Genomic DNA, 15708 nt, shown 5'->3' with positions numbered 1-15708 from the left:
TATACCAAAAGTTCAAGGACTATATTGAACAAATTAAAAGTTCAGGGATCATATTACACATTACACTAAAGTTCATGAATATTTTGAACAAATTAAAAGTTTAGAGATCAAATCACATATTGAATAAAAAAAATTATTTGTGTCATTTTCTCTAGACGAAATGCAGCTATTGAGCGTTCACACCGCGTGCCACGTGGCTCGCTGTGCTCGATGTTGTCATTGAACAGTAGGGCTCGCCGGATGCAAAAGCTGCAGCTTTGTGGGACACCGTGGAGGAAGCCGGTGTCCTATGTACGACTAACGTGGGTAAGTTCATACCTAATCATAATTGCAAAAGGATTTTTCATGAATGAAGGTGATTTTTGCACTAACCAAAAAAAAAAAAAGTGCGAAATTAAAAGCCCTCATTCTCTTCAACTCTCTCATTCAGTCTTTACATTCAACCCCCGATATGACCTAAGCTGAAAACAAGAAAGTTGTCATTAGTAAGGAAAATTGTTGACAAGATAAAACCAAGACTCAATCATCTAGGATGCTATGAATAAGCACGTAGGTAGTTAAAGTTTAAACCAGATGGCAGCATCTGCAACTAACAGCAACATAGTTTCATGTGCAAATCTTACCTCACGTACAGACACATGAATCCATCTCAATTTATTGTTTATGAAGCAAGGTTGCATAATCTGGGGAGAGTGATTAGATGAGGCTATGAGAAGTTCTGGCTAAACAATGGAGAAGCTACTCACGAGAGCAAAAGTGATTATTTTGGCGTCATCAGTTTATCCTAAATGCCACATCCGTAACATATCGATGCTCATTTTAATGCAGAATGGTGAATGAGTAACACCTTACCCATGAGATCGGTTCCTCAAGTGACCGCAGAAGGCTGAATAAAAACAGGGTGACATCCACTCAAACAAATAATTGTAAATTCTGGAAAATATGGAACTCAGGCAACGACTCCTTTTCTTTTTTTTGGGGGGTCAGTTTGTATTCATTATGGTCCATCATGCCTAAGGATGATAGTACATATGTCTAGAGGAAACTTGTCAAGGCAAGACCTTTTTTTTAAGCCACGCATTCGATGCATTATTGGCAGTGGTTAGAGCACAAGTTTATCTTTGGTAAGTCTTTGGTAATTATCTGGTATGTCAAAGCCAGAGGGATTGTGGCACCTAATAGGGACTACTTGGATGCTCAAAGAGCTCTAGACACTTAATTGATATGTGAGAGACATATATCTATTAATTGTGTGAATATGCATAGGTTTTGAAATACCCGTGTAACTTTATTGAGAGAAACTGAATGCTCATGGGAGATGCCTTTTCATTTTTTCCTATTAAAATGACTAACCATAATCATAATTTATTTGTCATAATCTCACTTTAATAGTTCGATTAAAAACCCGATTTCATTGATTATTACGCCTCATTAACGGGACCAGTGAATATAGGCGTATACATGTCATTATGTTAGATTATTTTTTGCACATTTTCTTTTCCTTTTGTGGAAATAGATCTGCCTTTCTTTTACATATCTTTTGTCTTCTCCATTGACGATTAGTACCAACGGATGAAGATATTCAGCCCCTACATCTCAAAGAAGGATAATCAATTTGTACAGAAAAGAAGAGCGAAGAATATCTTTAATTCAAGTATCTATATTTACCAATATATCTAGTAAATTTCTATGCAGCTCCCACCCCCACAAATAGGAAAAAAAAAGTAATTGCTGAAAAAGCCCGAGAACATCACGTTAATGGATGCATAACCATATATAATTATATATTTAGCCCTGGGATATATTATTTATTATGCACTAGTCTCCAACCTTGGATACTACGTAAGAGAGAATTCACAGCCCAGACTGCCGATAAAAAATTAAGTACGCGAGGCAACTTTCGATTGATGAGTTGAGTGCACATGGCCGACCAATTCATCGTAGCAAAACTTGGGGACCCATTTTCAAGTACTTTGATGACCTAAAGTACTCATCTAAATTAATCTTCAGTTTTCACGAAAAAAATAGTTTATAAGAAAATTATTGGGTCGACGGAGAAGCCAAATGCATCAGTATTTTTGGGATCATAAAGAAATCAAAGGCCCCATAATTTTCAGTTTTCACCAAAAGTAGTTTATAAGAAAATTATTGAGTCGTCTAGAAGCCGAATATATCAGTCTTTTAAGGGTCATAAAGAAATCAAAGGCCCCTTGACAACAATAGGCAATTTTTGACCAAGTGAATTCATTCCCCTAGGATAATAAATTGTGTTGTTACTAAAATGTCGATAAGTTGATTAAATACTCATGTCGTTATTTAATATAATTTAATATCCATAAGCTGACCCGACTTGCCTCGCTTTAGAATTTCTAGGCTTAAATGATCATAAAATTATAATGTAGAGATTGGATATCCTGAATTTTCGTCTTGATTACTGTTCATATTATCTTGTCTTTGTGTGATTTTGAAGCTACCGAAGGATGCATGTGCTGACCAAAACCGTGGATCTAATTCACGTGTAATCTTGGAGAAACAATGCCCTAAAAGTACTTATTCTTACCACCGGAACACACGGAAAGAAAAAGGACGCTGTGCAAACGCGAAGATGTGAATTTTTCTGGAGATCTTTAATAAATAAAAAAAAAATATTTTGATTTTCATAAATTATGATCTTTTTCAGAAGAACGAGGAATTAGTACACCCTTTATTTACACACGAAGTTTGAGATTTTTATATACTGGGAACAATGAACAAAAAAATGCCTTTGGTAAACTTGTTGTTATGGGAAAAAAATCAAAAAAGTATAATTTTTTATTTCTTTTATTTTTTAATATTTTTATTTTATTTTTTCATTTTCTCATTTTTCTTATTTATTTTTCCTTTTTTATTTTTTTAATTTTACGAAGAAAAGTTTCTAAATTTTGAGATCTTTTGATTTACAATATAGCAAAGAACAAAAAAGCAAAAAAAGTGTTTAAAGACTAAGTGACGAAAGTGGAGTTTCTTATAGATTTCTTGAATCAACAAATGTACATTTGCTCCTTTTCAATCATGAGGTAATTTCTTTTATTAGATCACATTATGTGACAGCGACACAACCAAATGTGTGAGATAGTATGTTACGTGATGGCTACATTATGTAATAGTGACCCGTGTTATGACAAACCAATCGAAAGTGAGAGACTACAATACTTAAATATCGTTTACGATGACATCCATTTAATTTGGGTAATGTGATCGGTTGATTACACCACATTAATTGTGTAGCTAACATGTAAAACACTTTTTCCTGACTTGGACCTCCTCAAAAAATATCTCAATCAAGATAGGGTCCCGACCACATTACTGATAAGTACTGTCTTTCTTAAAACATCCCTCTCATGTATTTACATATTACTTGCTAAATTCTGAAGCAGAAAAGGTTGATTTAAGCAACTCAAGCAGCATTTGGGGAAAAAGTCAATTTAGTTTGTTAAACCATGGCTTTAACAATAAATGGCGGAAAAGAAACAGAGAAACGCATACAACATTTTTCACCGGTTGAATAATTGTTGAGAGGCCAAAGTCATGTCGATCTTAGAGAGAAAAGATTCTGCCATGGACTTCTTATTATCTTAGAGGGAAAAGATTCAACCTTTTCAAATAATGAAAAACAATGTAATGCTAGCTTTGTCGATGAAGAGGGAAGAAACTTGTTTCGATCTTTTTTATGAGATAAAAAAATTAAATGATATCATTAAACTTGTAACTGAAGTTAGTAAACTCCTTCCAATCTATTTTGTGAAACTGTCGAAAGAGCATAAAAAGCTAATTATATGCGGGCGCGCACACACACTCTCTAAAATTGACCTCTGTCCGTTAAATGCACCCATAATTAATTTAATTGATTCTTTTTTATTATAAAATAAAAAATTTGAAGAGCTTTGTCAAGATCAAAGCAAAAGTATAATGGGAAAATCTCTAGATGATTTATGATAATAAGTATGCTTTATGCTCATTAAATGCATTCAATGGCAGAATTCATTATTTGTGGTTGTGGCTCCAGTTCTGTATCTAAAGGATTTTCCCACGTTAAAGCTCATCATATGTCTACATTTGTTGTGTTGTTGGCTATCGAATAAAGACGGCGAGAATGAAGGTTCAGTGGAAGGGATTTAGAGGGAGAATTTGAATATGTGTTACAAGGTTTAAACTCAAGCTTGCTATTTCTAGGATGAAGGTACATATTATATGTGTCAACCGTTGACAATATTAAATGCACTATCGCAAGAATGAAGGTAAACATGACTGAATGATTGTGGGGTTACATACTATTTTGAAGATGCAACGCACATCTTCTTAAGAAAGGAAAGGTTGAAATCATTTGAGCAATAGAACAGCAGAATCTCAATTTTTATGTATGTTATTATGTTAGATCAATTTTTGCACCTTTTCTTTTTCCTTTCGTCAAAGTGGAGCCACCTTTCTTTTACATGTCTTTTGGTCTTCTCAATTGACTATTTGTACCAATGGATGAAGATATTCAGCCCCTACATCTCAAGGGGTATAATCAGTTTGCCAAGAAGAGTGAAGAATATTTTTAATTCAAGTACATGTAATTTACCAGTATACCTAGTAAATTTTCTATACACTCCCACCTACACAATAGGAATAAAAAAGGAATTGCAGAAAAAGCCTGAAAGCATAACGGTAATGTGTGCACAACTATTTATAATTATATATTTAGTCCCAAATATATAATTTGGTTTGCACTAGCCTCCAACCTTGGATACTGTGTAAGAGAGAAGTTGTGGCATAGACTACTGAAAAAAAGAGAGTTAAGTACGCATGGTTTAAAGTACAGGAAACGACTTTTGATTGATGAGTCGAGTGCATATGGCTAGCCAATCGATCGTAGCAAAACCTGGACACCCAATTTTGAGTACTTTAATGACCTAAAGTACTTACCTAAATTTATTTTCATCGAAAGTTGTTCATAAAAAATTATTGAGTCTCCAGAGAAGCCGAATACATCAGTATTTTAGGGATCATAAAGAAATCAAAGGCCCTCGACAACAATAGTCAGTTTTTGACTAAGTAAATTCATTCCCCTAGGAAAATAAAGTTGTGTCGTTACTAAAATGTCCATAAATTGATTATAAAATCATGTGCTTTTAATTGCTCCAACAAAGGCTTAATTAAATATTATTTAATATCCATAAGCTTATATAATCATATTACGTCTTGATTAGTGTTCATATTGTCTTGTCTTTGTGTGATTTTGAAGCTAACGAAGGAGGCATGGATCTAATTCACGTGTCATCTTGGAAAATCAAGGCGCTAAAAATACTAACTCCAAAAGATGCCCCACACGTCCTCCAATGCGCGCTGGCTGTATCATTTGAATATGCTTGACCTCCAAGAACCTAAAAAATTTTTCCAGTGAAATAAGTATCTACGACATCCTCTACTCCAAACACTAGTTAGCGTAATGCAAGTCTATCAAGAAAATTATTCAAAAAATCATTAATTTTTTGTATAGCGAACAACTCAATCCTTATTTTTTTAATTATGTTAATTTAATCTTAAACCTATTATACGGTAGCTAATGTAGTCCTAAACATTTCAAATGTGTTAATTTAATCTTAGACCTTTTGATGATTTACCAACTTAGTCCTAAACATTTTAATAATTTATTAATATAGTCCTTCAGCAATTTTCAACTAAAATTACTCAGAAAGACTACATTGGCAATTCATTAAAAGGTTTATAACTAGCTTGACAAAATTTAAAATTTTCTTACTTAATTGGCCATCGTAAAATAGGTTAAGGACTAAATTTGCACTACTTAAAGGTTTAGAACTGAAATAGTTGTCATTAAATAAGTTTATGATCGAATTGACATGATCGAAAGGTTAAGGACTTAATTGTCTACCGTACAAATGGTTTATGATTTTTTGGACAATTATCTCCAAGTGTATTATGTATCACAGAGTTGTCTTAATGCCGTACCTGCTACAGTCCTTACGCAGTGTAATAGATATTACATAATCCCTAAAAATTTTAAAGAAAGTACTTCAAACAAGAGATGAAATCATGACTTTTGATAACCAATCTATTAGGATTTAGCAAAAGGCTGTAGTATAAAATCCTATAGGATTCCTTATTGATCACCATAGCAAAATAGTGTTTCATATATTGGATCTGGAGAGAGACTTGACATCGATATCTAAAGGTGCTCACATCTTTCTCATCTTCTAATGAAATGCATCTATATGCATCCAACATCATATTAACGATAACGACGACGACGACAAGATACAGAGGGAGATTGATTCCTCAAGTGGCCATAAAAGGCTAGATAGAAACGTGCAATAAGTTGTTTGGTGATTGAATTATTATGGTATTGAGAGTTGTCTACAATATATGATTTTGTTTGCGCCATTAAGTCCTAAAACTTACTCACATTTTCCATTTATCAAATTGAAAAAATTAATAGAATGACTTGATTGTGTGAACTTAATAAGTTTTAAGATTTGATTGCACTTTTTAAAAATTTTAGGACTCAATTTTACTTTCACGACAAGTTTTAAGATTTACAATATACTTATTTATTTTCAGAAAATATGGAACTCAAGCTAAACGGCCGCGATGGCGGATAAAACTCTGCTGATCCTCAACGAAGAGGTGAAGGGTTCAAAAACCCAGGGGATTTATTTATTTTTTGGTTAGGATTATTGCACTCAACAACAATAGACACTAGAAAAGTTTAGGAGCATTACCTTTGGCTTTTAAGTCCCATCCTATTACACGTGCAACCTCGATTGGGGCCTTTTTTCACCGCTTCATTTCATCATAACCAAACTTAATCTCATGCTTGGTCAGGGCATTCCTATACAATGGCCTCTAATGGAATTATGTGCACTCTAATTATATCACCCGTTCTCAATTATTCAACCTGATTTTGTCCGATGTTAATGAACTTTCGCTAACGACTTTAGATTGCGAGTTTGGTTTGCGCCTAAGAGAGGATGAAATTTTTAAATGGATTGATTCTTAATGGTGTATGATGCCGAAGGGTGATAGCACATATGTCTGAAGGACACTTGTCAGGGCAAGACCTCTTCTTAAGCCACACATTGGATGCATTATTAGTGTTAGAGCGCATATTTCGTGTGTGTGGTAATTATCCGGTAGGTGTGGGACAAGGGACTGCCACACCTAATGGGAACTAACTGAGTGTTCAAAGAATCCTAGACACTCTATTGACATTTGAAACATACCTATCTATTAATCTTGTGAATACACATGTTTTGAACTACATATATAACTTCATTGGAAGAAACTGAAGGTTCCATACAAAACCCAATTTTCTTTATCAATTACAAAACAAGTTTATTAGATTATGTTTTGCACTTTTTTTTTTCTTTTGTGGAAATAGAGCCGCCTGTCTTTTACACATCTTTTGCCTTCTCAATTGACGATTAGTACCAATAGATGAAGATATTCAGCCCCTACAGCTTAAAAGATATAATCAGTTCATCAAGAAGAGTGAAGAAGATCTTTAATTCGAGTACATGTATTTACCAATATACCTATTAAATTTTCTATACACTCCCACCCACACAATAGGATCTAAAAAGTAAGCCGATAATTTGTGCACCCCCATAGTAATTACATATTTATTCCCAAATGTATTAACTTGCTTTGCACTAGTCTCCAACCTTGGATACTACATAAGAGAGAAGTTATAGCATTAACTGCCAAGAAAAAGTTAAGTACACATGGGATTAAGCACGTGAGGCAACTCTCGATTGACGAGTTGAGTGCACATGACCCCAATCCATTGTAGCGAAACTTGGGCACCCAATTTTGAGTCTTTAATGACCTAAAGTACTTGCCTAAATTTATTTTCACCAAAAATTGTTCATAAAAAAATTATTGAGTCATCACAAAAGTAGCACACATCGGTATTTTAGGGGTCAATGGTCCCTTGACAATAATAGTCAATTTTTGACCATGTAAATTCATTCCCCATGGAGAATAAATTGTCTCGATTACTCGAATGTCCATAAATTGATTATATACTCATGCCGCTTTTAATTGTTCCAAGAAAGGCACATTTAAAAATAATTTAATATCCATAAGCTGACTCGACTTGCCTGGCTTTGGAGCTTCAAGGCTTAAATAATCATACAATTATAAAGTAGCGATTAGATCTTCTGAATTTGCGTCTTGATTAGTGTTCACATCGTCTTGTCTTTGTGTGGTTTTGGAGCTACCGAGGCAGGCACATGCTGACCAAACCCATGGATCTATTTCACGTGTAATCTTGAAAGATCAATGCCCTAAAAATGCTAACTCTTACCACCGGAAGTGACATTATTTTAATATTCCCAAAAGATGCCCCTCCCAACAAGGGCGTAATTAAATATAGTTTGATATCCATAAGCTTATATAATCATATTAAAACTTGATTAGTGTTCATATCGTCTCGTCTTTGTGAATCTTGGAAAATCAAGGCCCTAAAAATACTAATTCTTACCACCGGAAGTCACGGAAAGAAAAAGGGACGCAATGCATTGAACTTTGATCATTTAATAAATGAAGCGTGACTAAGATCATTTAATAAATGAAGTGTGACTAAATTATACACACATAAACTCACCGACATTAGCAGTGACATTATTTTTATGTTCCTAAAAGATGCCCCTCCCGCCCCCCCAATGCGCACAGGTCGTAAAGTGAGTCATCTAAATGAATGTGCTCAATTTCCATCCATTTGAATATGCCAACACCTAAAATTTAGTTAGTATTCACGTGTCACGGTGTTTACTTAACCCAATAACTACTGCATTTGTCACAAAGTTGTAATAGATATTACGTGACCCCTAAAACCTTTGGGAGAAGGTTATTCAAACAAGGGATAAAATGAAGACTTTTGATAAGAATTCTATTGCAATTTAAAGAAGGCTTTAGTATAGTTTGGTCCTTGGCATCCCATGGGATCCCTTTTTCATCACTATAGCAGAACAATGTGTTTCATCTATAAGATCCCTGAGATAGACTTAATATTTATTTCTAAGGGTGCTCAACTCTTTTTCATCTTTTAATGCAATATGTTTATATGCATCGAAGATCACATTATTATAACAAGATTAAGAAGAAGAAGAACCATTACATAATTTTCTTACCATCAATCACTGATTTTGATTGGAGGACAAGCATGTTATGAATTATTAATCTCAAGAACACAGATATTTCGATAGAGAAATCTCTTCCATTAAGCAGCACACACATTAATCATGTGATACTTTTTCATTTCATGCCTTTCTTTAAAATCCCGTGCTTTTACATGCGCAACCTCGATTGGGGGCTTTTTCTTCATCAGAACCAAACTTTATCTCATGCTTGGTCAGGGCAATTCTATACATTGGCCTTTAATGGAATCATGCGAACTCTAGTTAAATAATCCGTTCTTGATTATTCGGGCGGACCTTATTTTGTCTCGTGTTAATGGACTGTTGATAATGAAATTTGATTACAAGTTTGATTTTGAAAGGATTGATTGCGCTTCACTTCATCAGTACTGAATTTTACTCGTGCCTGGTCAGGGCAATTCTATAGATTGGCCTCATTAAATTATGCGAGCTCTAGTCAAATAATCTGCTCTCGATTATTCGGGTGTACCTTATTTTGTCTTTTTTTGATGGATTTTTTATAATGAAATTTGATTACAAGTTTAGTTTGTTTGTGAGAGAGGATGAAATTTTTGAATGGATTGATTGCGGTTCACTTCATCAGAACCGAATTTTATCTCATGCCTGGTCAAGGCAATTCCATACATTGGCCGCTAATGGAATCATGCGAAACTCTAGTTAAATAATCCGTTCTCGATTATTTAGGTGTCCCTTATCTGGTCTGGTGTTAATGGACTTTTGATAATGAAATTTAATAACAAGTTTGGCTTCGCATGAGAGAGAATGAAATTTTCGAATGGGTTGATTACGCTTCACGTCATTTGAACTGAAATTTCTCATGCCTGGTCAGGGCAATTATATACACTGGCCTTTAATGGACTCATGCGAACTCTAGTTAAATAATCCGTTCTCGAATATTCAGGTGCACCTTATTTGGTCTGGGGTTAATTGACTTTTGATAATTAAATTTGATTACAAGTTCAGTTTGCACGTGAAATGGAATGAAATTCTTGAATGAATTGATTGCTAGGTTCATATTTTGGATTTCAACAAGAACCATGTAGGGTTTGGCTCCAAATATCACATCTCAATATGGCCAAACTTTGATATGTTCGCATTCTTTTGGCAACATTTACTTTTAGTAAAACATGGAGGGACTATTGAATGGTGAACATATTCATGTGCTATCTAACTTCAGCAGAACATAGATACTCGCATCGACCATTGGGCTGCTCATAATCAAAAAAAAAATATACAACATATGTGCACTTTATTGGGTCAGATTGATATTATTTATGCCCTACTATGCCTAAGGGTGGATAGTACATATGTCTGGAGGAAACCTGTCAAGGCAAGACCAGTTCTTAAGCCATACATTGACTGCATTATTGGCAGTCAGAGCAGAGTTTTGCGTGTCTCTAGTAATTATCTGATATGTATTGGATGTAGGATTTGCCGCAGTTGATAGTGACTTGTGGGATGCTCAAAAAGCTCTAGACAATCCAATGATATATCAGAGACATCAATTTATTGGAAAAAGTGCCAAAAAAGTCATAAACCTTTTATCTTTGTACCGATTTAATCCTAAACCTTTTTTTTAGTGCCGATTTAGTCCTAAACCTTTTTACGTTGTGCCAATTCAGTCCTTTTAGGCAATTTTGGCCAGATTTTGCTGACTGGACGCCGGCCGGCTGACGTGGCCTAATCGGCGCTGACATTGATAACTTTTAATAATATTTTAATTTTTTGATTTTTTTTTTTCCCCTTTTTTTGGTTTTTCCTTCCTCTCCTCCAATCGGTCGTCGAACCTCGGCGACCATGGACAAGGCTCCAAGATCCGGTGAGGGCGCCGGCAAGGTGGCCGGCTCGGGTCGACCTTGCCGGACCTGGGCTAGCCACCACGCCCTCGTCGAATTGCGGCTTGGGTGGCGGATCGAGCCTCACCCAAACCTTGCGAGGGCAAGCCTCGACCTTGCGTGCGAGGCTTGCCCTCACTGGGCGAGAACCGCCGCCGGCAAGGGCAAGGTGGCTGGCGAGGTCCGGCGAGGTTGACCTCGTTGGCGGTCGCCTCTGGCGGGTCGCCAAGGTTAGGCGACCGACCGGAGGAGGGGAAGGGAAAAAAGAAAAAAGAAAAGGAAAAGAAAAATCAAAATCAAAATCAAAAATATCAAAATATTATTAAAAGTTGTCAACGTCAGTGCCAATTAGACCACATTAGCTGACCGGCGTCCCGTCAGCAAAATTCGCCAAAATTGCCGAAAATGACTGAATTGGCACAACGTAAAAATCTTTAGGACTAAATCGGCACCAAAAAAAGGTTTATGACTAAATCGGCACAAAAACAAAAGGTTTATGACTTTTTTGGCACTTTTAAGGGACCAGTGAATAGTGGTGCGCACACGCTATTAGATTCGATTACTTTTGCACCTTTTCATTTTCTTTTGTGGAAATAGATCAGCCTTTCTTTTACATATCTTTTGTCTTCTCAATTGAGGATTTGTACCAATGGATGAAGGTATTCAGCCCCAACATGTTCAAGGATATACTCAATTGTACAGAAAATAGACAAAACTCAAAATTGGAGAAGAAGAGTGAAGAATATATTTAATTCAAATGCACGTAATTACCTATATACCTAGTAACTTTTCTACACAGCTCCAATCCGCACTATAGGAATTTAAAAGAAATTGCTGAAAAGCCTGAGATCATCGCATTAATGTGTGCGTAATAGTATATAATCGTATACTTAGTCTCGATCTATAGTTTGGATTGCACAAGCCTCCAACCTCGAATACTACATAAAAGAGAAGTAGCATAGACTGCGGAGAAAATGTTAAATAGACATAGAATTAAGTACATGAGGCAACTCTCAATAGACGAGTTGAATGAAAATGGCCGACCAATTGGCCGCAACGAAACTTGGGCACCCAATTTCGAGTACTTTAAGGACTGAAAGTACCTAACAAAATTTATTTTCACCAAAAGTTGTTAATAAGAAAATTATTGAGTCGTCGTAGGAAGCCGAGAACATCAGAATTTTAGGGGTCATAAAGAAATGAAAGGCCCCTTGACAACAATAGTCAATTTTTCACTAAGTAATTTCATTCCCCCGGAAGATTAAAATTGTGTCGTTATTAAAATGACCATAAATTGATTATAAAATCATGTCGCTTTTAATTGCTCCAAGAAAGGCGTAGTTAAATATAGTTTGACATCTAAGCTTATATAATTATATTGCAACCCGATTGGTGTTCATATTGTCTTATCTTTGTGAATCTTGAAAAATTAAGGTCCTAAAAATACTCTCACCTCCGGAAGTCACGGAAGGAAAAAGGGACGCAATGCACGTGCTTAGATCTCTTTGATAAATGAAGCGTGACTCAATTATACACACGTAAACTCACCGGCATTTTGCCATTTACAGTGTGATATTATCATCAGGGTGTTTTCTTAACGCGGTAGCTACTACAGTCCTTATAAAGTTGCAACAGATTCTAAGTGTTCCCTAAAACTTTTGGAAAAAAAAAGTACTTCAAGCTAGGGATGAAATCGTCACTTTTGATAAGCAATCTATTAGGATTTAGAAAAAGGCTTTAGTATCGTTTGGCCCTTGGCATCCTAGAGGATTCCTTCTTGATCACCATAGCAGAACAGTGTTTCATACATCGGATCTGGAGATAGAGTTGGCATTGATATCTAAAAGTGTTCACATCTTTTTCATCTTTTAATGAAATGCATTTATAAGCATCCAGCATCACATTGACCATGACAAGACGACAAGGTACAGAGGGAGAGTAGTTCCTCAAGTGGCCGTAGAAGGCTGGATAGAAACGTGCAATAAGTCGTTTGGTGATTGACTCATTATGGTACCGAGAGTTGTCTATGATATATTATTTTGTTTATACAATCAAGTTTTAAAATTTATTAATATTTTTCATTTGTCAATTAGAAAAAAATTAATTGAGGGACTTGATTGTGTTCACTTAACAAGTTTTAGGATTTTATTATACTCTTTGAAAATTTTAAGACTCAATTCTACTTTTATGATAAGTTTTAAAACTTGTAGTATACTTATCTATGGAACTCAGGCAACGATACTTTTTTTGGGGTAAGATTCGAGGGGTATCCCACTCAATAACAATTATCACTAGAAAAGTTTAGGAGCATTGCCCTTTGACTTTCGAGTCCCATCCTATTTCGTGCGCAACCTCGACTGGGGCCTTTTTTCACCGCTTCGCTTCATCATAACCAAGCTTCATCTCATGCTTGGTCAGGTCATTTCTATGCAATGGCTTCTAATAAAATTATATGAACTCTAATTAAATCATCAGTTCTCGATTATTTTACCTGATTTCGTCTTGTGTCAATGAACTTTTGCTAATGACATTAGGTTGCAAGTTTGGCTCGCGTGTTCGACAGGATGAAATTTTTAATTAGATTGATTCTCAATGGTATATGATACGGAAGGGTGATAGTACATACGTCTGGAGGAAACTTGTCAGGGCAACACCTGTTCTTATGCCACACATTAGAAGCATTAGTGGCAGTGGTTAGGGCACATATTTACCTTTTTTGTATCTCCGGTAATTATCCGGTAAGTGTGGTACAGAGGGATTGCCGCACCTAATGGGAGCTAGTTGGATGTTCAAAGAATCCTAAACACTCTGTTGATATCCGAAAGACACCTATCTAGTCAATCTTGTGACTACACATGTGTTTTGAACTACATAGATAATTCTATTGGAAGAAACCGAAGGTTCTATACAAGACCCAATTTATTGATCAATTGCAGAACAAGTTTATTAGATTAATTTTTTCACTTTGTTTTTTCATTTTGTGGAAATAGAACATCCTTTCTTTTACATGGCTTTTGTCTTCTCAAATGAAGTACCAATGGATGAAGATATTCAGCCCTTGATCTCAAAGGGTATAATTAGTTTACCAAGAAGAGTGAAGAATATCTTTAATTCATGTACATTTATTTATTAATATACCTAGTAAATTTTCTATACACTCCCACCCGCACAATTGGATCCAAAAGTAAGCTGGTAATGGGTACACAGCCATACTAATTACATATATATTCCCAAATGTATAATTTGCTTTGCACTAATCTCCAATCTTGGATACTACATAAGAGACAAGTTAAAGCATAGATGGCCGAGAAAAAGTTAAACTACACATGGGATTAAGTACACGAGGCAACTCTCGATTGATGAGTTGAGTGCACATGGCCGACCAATCCATTGTGGTGAAACTTGGGCACCCAATTTCAAGTACTTTAATGACCTAAAGTACTTGCCTAAATTTATTTTCACCGAAGTTGTTCATAAGAAAATTATTGAGTCATCGCTAAAGCAACACACATCGGTTTTTTAGGGGTCAAGGGTCCCTTGACAACAATAGTCAATTTTTAACCATCTAAATTCATTCCCCTAGGATAATAAATTGCGTCGATTACTCCAATGTCCATAAATTCATTATATACTTATGCCGCTTTTAAGTGTTCCGAGAAAGGCGCAATTAAATATAATTTAATATCCATAAGTTGACTCGTCTTACCTGTGGCTTTGGGAGCTTCTAGGCTTAAATAATCATAAAAATATAACGTAGAGATTTAGATCTTCTGAATTTGCGCCTTGATTAGTGTTCACATTGTCTTGTCTTTGCGTGGTTTCGGAGCTACCGAGGCAGGCACGTGCTGACCAAACCCATGGATCTATTTCACGTGAAATGTTGGAAGATCAAGGCCCTAAAAATGATAACTCTTACCATTGTAAGTGACATTATTTTTATGTTCCCAAAAGATGCCTCTCCCGTCCTCCGATGCGCGCATGCTGTCCAGTGTAGTGACAATATAATTCCATATCCATAAGCTGACTCGACTTGCCTGGCTTTTGGAGCTTCTCGGCTTAAATAATCCTATTCTGAAATTGCGACTTGATTAGTATTCGTATTGTCTTCTCTTCGCGTGGTTTTGGAGCTACCGAGGCAGGCACGTGCTGACCAAGCCCATGGATCCATTTCACGTGAAATCTTCGAAGATCGATGCCCTAGAAATGCTCACTCTTACCACCGGCAGTGACATTAATTTTATCTTCCCAAAAGATGCCTCTCCCGTCCTCCAATGCGCACATGCTGTCCAATGGGTAGGGACATAATTTTTTATGTTACCCAAAGATGCCCTTCCGTCCTCCAATGCGCGCATGCTGTCCATTGGGTAGGGACATAATTTTTTGTGTTACCCAAAGATGCCCTTCCCGTCTAATTGAATATGCTTAACATCCATTGGAATATGCTCGTCCTTTTTATTTTTTATTTTTTTTGTCGAAATTGATATTATTTCATTACTAGCTAGAATTGGAAGACCTCAAGAGAGGAGCGTCGACACATAACAAAGCCCAAAGGACTTGACGAGGGACCAAAAGCAAATTTTGTGGAAGGCGATTTAACCTCTGAGACTTCGCAGCCCAATTAGCAACTGCGTTACAGATCCCGGGGCAACGGGCTAAAGAGAGCCAGTCGATGG

This window comes from Eucalyptus grandis, chromosome 7, assembly GCF_016545825.1.
Source record: "Eucalyptus grandis isolate ANBG69807.140 chromosome 7, ASM1654582v1, whole genome shotgun sequence".
NCBI lineage: Eukaryota > Viridiplantae > Streptophyta > Magnoliopsida > Myrtales > Myrtaceae > Eucalyptus > Eucalyptus grandis.
Note: the sequence above shows the minus strand (reverse complement) of the source record.